Source organism: Hippoglossus hippoglossus, chromosome 8 (genome assembly GCF_009819705.1).
Source record: "Hippoglossus hippoglossus isolate fHipHip1 chromosome 8, fHipHip1.pri, whole genome shotgun sequence".
NCBI classification, from domain to species: domain Eukaryota; kingdom Metazoa; phylum Chordata; class Actinopteri; order Pleuronectiformes; family Pleuronectidae; genus Hippoglossus; species Hippoglossus hippoglossus.
The window spans coordinates 11,147,466-11,154,402 of NC_047158.1; the positions used below are offsets into that span (position 1 = coordinate 11,147,466).

The 6,937-nt window shown below is 42.5% G+C and overlaps 1 long non-coding RNA gene across 1 annotated transcript; it reads right to left on the reverse strand.

Annotated features, from left to right (window-relative positions):
- Positions 1–6,106: 6,106 nt before the first annotated feature.
- Positions 6,107–6,559, reverse strand: LOC117766950. Its single transcript, XR_004614798.1, has 3 exons — positions 6,503–6,559; positions 6,264–6,372; positions 6,107–6,144 (listed from the first exon to the last, which is right to left on the reverse strand). It is a non-coding gene; the product is annotated as an uncharacterized LOC117766950 (long non-coding RNA).
- Positions 6,560–6,937: the final 378 nt, after the last annotated feature.

Sequence of the window (6,937 nt, forward strand, 5' to 3'; positions counted from 1 at the left end):
TAGAGTTCTGCCTGTGGATGTTATTACACACACACACACACACACACACACACACACACACACACACTCACAGTCACTTAAGCCTTGTGTCTGTGTCAAGGGAACTATGTCCAGGTCAAATGCTGCTCTTTATCTCAATGATGCCACCACAGAGTCATATGCAGCCTGATATCAACACATGGCCATCAGCCAAGCACAAGACCTTATACCAGTGCGTGAGAGCAATGTTAAATCTTGGTATATTCACTTTCTACTCTACGCACCCAGGCCCCTTTTTGTTGTAAATACAAGCTGACAGGGGCATGTAGGAATATGTTTCCACAGCAGCAAGGGAGATAATGATGTCAACCTGGAAGGAATTTCCTCACCTGATGACAGTTTTCTTGCTTGCAGCAGACAGAGACTTATCTGCAATCACAAAGACGTACTCGGCTGACGCTTTGCCCTGTGATGCAGCTATTTCTTACAAAATACAGGAAATCCTTCACAAGATGGAGAACACAGATTGCACAAAGTGATTTAATCTGTTTTTATCAAGCATTTTGATGCAAACAAATCCTATTTCTGTCCAATAGGGAGCTAGGGATTTTACCCTGTGGCTAAATTTGCTTTACTGTGTTCAGTGGTTCGCATGTGAACAGGGAGTGTGTCGTATTTTCCATAGCTTCTCCACTAAAACCTGAATCTGTACAGCAAAGTCATTTTCCGAACAGTTGAATGAAGAACTAAAACTCTGCTTATAGGTTCACACCTTTTGACATTGTCACTGTCCACAATTGTTTTTTTGATACTGATGGTATTGTGTATTGATTATAATGTATTTCTTTATAACCTGTACTATACAATGAAGTGTGAAAAATAAACAGTTATTGTAGAGAATTGGTTTTGTTCTATTCTTACTGCCACACTAATTTATATTGTGTCAAAGACAGTTTTAAACATGGAGAATTATGCTTTTGTTAAGTTTAGTTTGTTTCCCCAGCTGTAAAAGATGGTTAAATAAACTAGCAACATCCTCGCAAGTCCTTTTTCTTGTGATCGTATCTTCCCAGCAAAAGTCACTATTTTTATTAATTTGTAACTGATATAAAACATGTAATATTTCCTTATTTGTTAAAAATAAACTTTATCAAAACCTTCAGTAATATGTGTCAATGGAAAGTGTGACCACATCAATACTTTTCTACACAGTGTTTGAGTGTGGTGACGGTAAAGAAAAGAAAAAATCAAATTGATATACTGTCAACAGACTTTAATTTGTCAAATGAAATAAAAGTTGCTAAAAAATGTTGGGGAAATTGACAATATTTCAGTTGCTGTCAACCTTTTGTCAGTTTATCAACTATAAGAGAAGAACAGACACCACGTCCCCTCAGGATCATTTGACTTTTACATTCACCGGCTACACTCAGTGATAGTTGCACACTGTGAGAAACGCAGAGGCAGATTCACCCACGACAATCCATCAAACCGACTCTCACCGATGAATAAAGCCCTCGTGACACCTTAAACTGCACTTTAGCGGGAGAAGTGGCACAAAGGCCACAGGCGGCGGTCGACTGGCAAGTGGGGAAAAAAGTCACTTTGTCAAGAGTCATCCTTCATCTTGTTTTCAACAAGCAGACGAGTACGTTTATGGGGAATGACAAACCGAGTCCATGACCTGAGTGCTTGTTTCCCGCAATGAAGTGTTCTGCCAGGTTTGTTAAGGTGTAGACTGTATTATGTCTTGGCTCTGGTCCACAGAACCCTTTAAAGGAAAAGATTATTACCAGGAAGTACGCTGCCACCCAGAGCCATCACACTTAGTGTTTGGAAGTGGAGCCTTGCAGAACAAAACTGACCCTTGTTTTTAATCTACAAATATAAAAAACAATTAAAAATAATGCAAGATAAGGAACAAATAATTTCTAGTGCTGTTTTGCTGATATACACGCGCAACCAATCGTGAGTCAGCCTCAGCTGTCAATGACATTTTTATTGCATCAAATATCTTAATAAAAATTCGAAGCATAGTCTGGATATAAACATTGACGTCTCCACTTCCTTCCACTATACAGAAAAGAAGCTACGATGTCCCAAGTACAAACGCAGCCATCTTGCTCATTTGGAGCCAGAGCCTGTGCAGTAGGGATCGGGGGATGGAACTGCAGTAACGGGATCCCATCAGTAGACCAATCATGAGTCAGTTTCAGCTGTCAATCATGACATTTCACCTCACCGACAAATAAAAACCAAACTAATCAGAAACATGAACTAAACAAACATCAATGAGATAAGAACAACCTAAAATGACGGAAACCATCTTTGAGAAAAATCGATTTAACTTGCACTTGGATTTTTTTGTTTGTGTGGTCCATGTCCCATTTGCTAACATGGAGATGGTGATTCAAAACCTACACTGCAGCCAACCACCAGGGGGCAATCAAGTTGCTTTGGCTTCCCTTTTGGGGAGCCTTCCTGCATCCATCTTTATTTACAGTCATTGGCTGTCCCTCACCAAACTTCACTTTTTACTGTCGTTGCAAAATAAACACGCACACACACACACACACACACACACACACACACACACACACACTCACACACACTATATATATATATATATATAATGACTGTACACAGCTAATTTGCATGTTAATGATCTCACGAAAGTCACTTCGATGCCACTGACCTCTGACCTCTGACCTCAACATGTGGAAACTCACTCTCACCCTCATACTCAGCTTTAATCACTTTCCTACTGTTCATGAAGCCAGAAACATGTTGCTGTTTATGCTGATGTGGCTCCATCATCAGCCGCCGTGCTGCTGAGGTCATGTTGACATGTTCTGCATCCCGATGCTGAGGACGACCAGCTCCGTGTTATTCTCCTCCAGCAGATGGAGCTAGTAGATCAGCAGCGCAGCCCTCGGCGGGCCTGTGGAGGAGAAATACATTTGTGCGCACTGGGGTGACAGCGTAATGGGAAAACGTCTTTATTCCCTCATCTCTCATGCGGTGACAGGCAGAACTTTAGGTTGCCATGGAGAGCGCTGCTGAGCGGGGCCATAATTAACAGAGCCACAGAACTCGGTTCAATGACTCATTACGTTTGGAGAAGTTAATGAGGAAATCACATAGCTCCTCGAAGGCAAATGACTCCATGTGTATAATGTGTACATGTGATGAATGTTTGAAGTAACATCATGAGGCGAATATTACTGCACACTGCTGCACCCGCTTCTGCAGAGCTAATGATGAGCATGTGATCTGCCCCCGTGCAGACTGGTCGAGAACTGGATGTGGATGCGTGAGTGTATATGAGACTATATACTGTGTGTGTGTGTGTGTGTGTGTGTGTGTGTGTGTGTGTGTGTCTGAGTGTGTTCTGGGGATGACTCACCTCCTTGTCAGGGAGACACAAAACATATGAACATTTTCTCAGGCTGTCATACACAGTCACACACACAAACACTCCCCCAGCTCCTTGCTCCAGATGTGCTTTAATGTTTCCTACTTTCTCCTTTAAATACTCTCTCGCCATTTCTCTTTATTTCTCTCTGGTTTCCCCTTGCTCCCCATAAGGTACCCGAGGGAAGCTCTTGCCACGGCTAAGGGCCACCAGCGGGCCTGCTCGGGGGTTTAGAGAGTAAGCAGGACCATAGGCGAAGCCACCCAACCACCTGTAGACCTGCCAAGAGCACTTAAGCACAAACGGTCTCTTACCACTTGTCTCGAGGACGTCTGGAAATCCTACTTGAATCTCTTGCTTAAACAACACTAAGGCCAGAGGTGTGTGTGTGTGGGGGGGGGGGGAGACACACAGAGGTGAAGCTGCAGCTAGAATGCCAAAGGTGCAGGGAGTCACAAGAGCAGAGCAGAGCAGGGCACAGCAGGGCAGGGCAAGGCAGGGCGAGCAAGGAGACTTTCGGCCCTGGCCTGCATTGGCCACATTCATCTGCAGGAGACCGCGGGGTAATCTGAGGAGAGAGGAGAGTCCGCCTCTCTTGGCGTCTGCATGTGTAGGATGCTTCTCATCTCAAACTGCCCCAAAATAATGAGCAATCAAGAAAATGGTTATTCTCGCATTTCAATTAGCCTAATTAAAGAGAGGGCAGCGGACTACTCGGCAAGCACTACAATGCAGTGTATTTTTATAGGTGTGTGTGTGTGTGTGAGAGAGAGAGAGAGAGCGACTCTCCAAGGGGTTCAGCTGGAACACAGCATCAGCAGTCAGAATGAGAAATTAACCATTTGCTCTCTTATCAGCAGCCTGGAGCAGATACACAATCTGGTCAGCGAAGTGTCTGCCAGAGGAGATACAGAATCACACAGCGTCTCCGTCAATGCATCATTAATCATTTATATTTCTGATTCTGTGGCCTGAAGTGTACATTTATTCAGTTTGCACTGGCCAAGGATGCCTTTGTCTTCAGCTGTCCACAGTGACAACAACAGTGTGGCATGTATTCACGTGTGTGTGTGTTGTATGTGTGTGTTGTGAGGATGTGAGGGGGGATGCTGGCAGCGAGAGAGTTAACCGTAAGTTCAGCATCCAGTCTGACAGTGAGAGCCAGATGGTCATGTAGAGCACTTATGTGACATGAGCCTACACAGCTCCCCAAGTGAATCTATGTGTTTGCAGCGGCATGTGTTTATGAAGGCAGGGCGACACAACTCTTTGGAATTTCTACATAAAGAAACTGTGAAACAATGAACATTGTTCAAAATAGAAAAAAGAACGCAGCCAGTAAGAAGGTGGGACTTTGGAGCATGTTGGGGGTGCATCAAGGATTACAGCCAGCCATCCCGCCAGGTTCTTTGTTATGTGATGATTTTAATGGACCACATAGATTATTGAAGTTTGTTCATTTTTCATGTGGCCACATTTAAGTGGGGAGAGGGTGTGTTCTTGAGCTTTTTCTCTCAACATTAGATACAAATATTTAGAGAGTAGAAATTAGTCTTTTACTGTATTTATTCCATTTTATTCCATTTTGACGTTTAGGACCTCAGATGTTTCTTTAATTTAAAGCCATTTTGCTTTGACGACGTTTGCTCTTATGTTAGGATGCCCCTGTCTACCCCTCATTATTCTGTTCATCAGTGGTATGGAATTAATGGATTGTTCAGAAACTTAACAGAGAGCCATGATTGTTTCACTGATTTTCTTTGACTGTATGAACTTGTTTTATACCTGTGGTTGTAGCTGTGATAACAGATTAAATGTTGGGGTGACTGGAATCAAGACAGAAAATATTTAAATGTATCCTTTTTCCTTTCTTCAAATAGACATTTACTTAGAAATAATCACATCGGAAGGTAACTGTATTAAGATATTTTAGTTGTCCTCTTTTTTCAATATTATAAAATGTGTATCTAAAGGTTTTCAAAATAATTGGTTAAACAAAACAACATGACAATGTTACTTCACACTTCATTTGCACTATTTACACTATTTACACTTGTCCGTCATCTAGGTTCATTTGTGTCTGAACACTCTCTTTACACTCTTTACAACCTGGCCCAAAAACATCCTCATCTTCTTCAGACTGCTGACTTTGACAGGACGAGTCTCTTCACAGAGCTGTGTCTCCTGAGCTGAATCTGGTTCGTGGTGGCTCTCAGCTGATTCCTCTGCAGCTGAGCCTGTGTCATCAATGTTAGCAGCTGCAGTCCCATCACATGGGTGATCCAGGTCTTCAACACTGTCACAGGAGTGAAGAGCGGCTGAGCCTGTGTCATCTGAATGTGGTACAGCTGAAGCCTCCTCCACCCTGGGCTCTTCCTCAGCCTCACTATCGGAGCAAAAGTTCTCATCATTGTCGTCGTCCAAATCTAAGACCTCTATTTTGTCCAGACAATCCATTAAACTGAAAAAAACTGAAATCAGCTGAACAATCAATCAACAACTCATTCCATTAATACAACTACGACTGAAACCAGTTACTTACTATGGGCTTTCCATGTTATCCATCAGGTGGACCATTGTAAAACAAAGTAGGTAACAGTTGAACTACTTCCTGTCTCTCAACAACAGAGAAACTTCTTTCTTTGGTAATGATACGGACGACTTACTGTGATCAGGTCATCCAGGCTTCTAATATCACTCGTCCATTCCTCGGCCTCGTTGCCAGTCGAACCTTTGTACTCACTTGGGGTCTACAGGAACAAAACATGTTGGTCAGATACTTTATAATGTGTTCAACATTTTAAAAAGAGCTACAGTCTTAGTGGGAGAAAAACATTTAAAAACTGGTTAATATACCTTCATCCACAACCCTGGTTCGCACCAGTGCTCGTCCTCCGTAAAGAAGTGGGGGGGGTGTATATTCCAGCCTAGAGGAGGTGGTCAGCTGGCTGACCCAGCATGTCTACAATATTTCTCATCTGGAGAGAGAATATAAAGAATCACATCAGACAACATCCAACATCAAGTCTCCTATTGGAGTTGGACATGTTTTTGTGGCAGAATGTAATAGTCCTTGCATTTAAATCGAAAACATATTTGAATACTTACTTCCTGGTACTCGCAGTTGACCGAAAAAGGGTGTTTGGCAAGGTAGAGGAAAAGTAGTACGCAGCCAAGACCCCACATATCGATGGAGGCCCAGGGCGGCCCAGGGCAACCTCTGGTGACCTGTGAGTAAAACAAGAACCAAAACAGCCAAATCCACATTTTTCTATCAACATTAGAAGAAAAAAAATGTAGCGAGTACAAATCTGTTTTATATTGGATGTATTACATTTTATTCCAATTTGACTCTTAGGACCTAGGATGGTTATTTCACACACACACACACACACACACACATACTCACACAGTCGAGTCTTGTGACTTCAGAGAACGTTACATTGACTTATATTGATTTACTTACTCAAATCCTAACCATAGTTACTACTTGCATAACACTAACCCTTAACCCAACCTAAGTCCATACAACATGAGTAATAA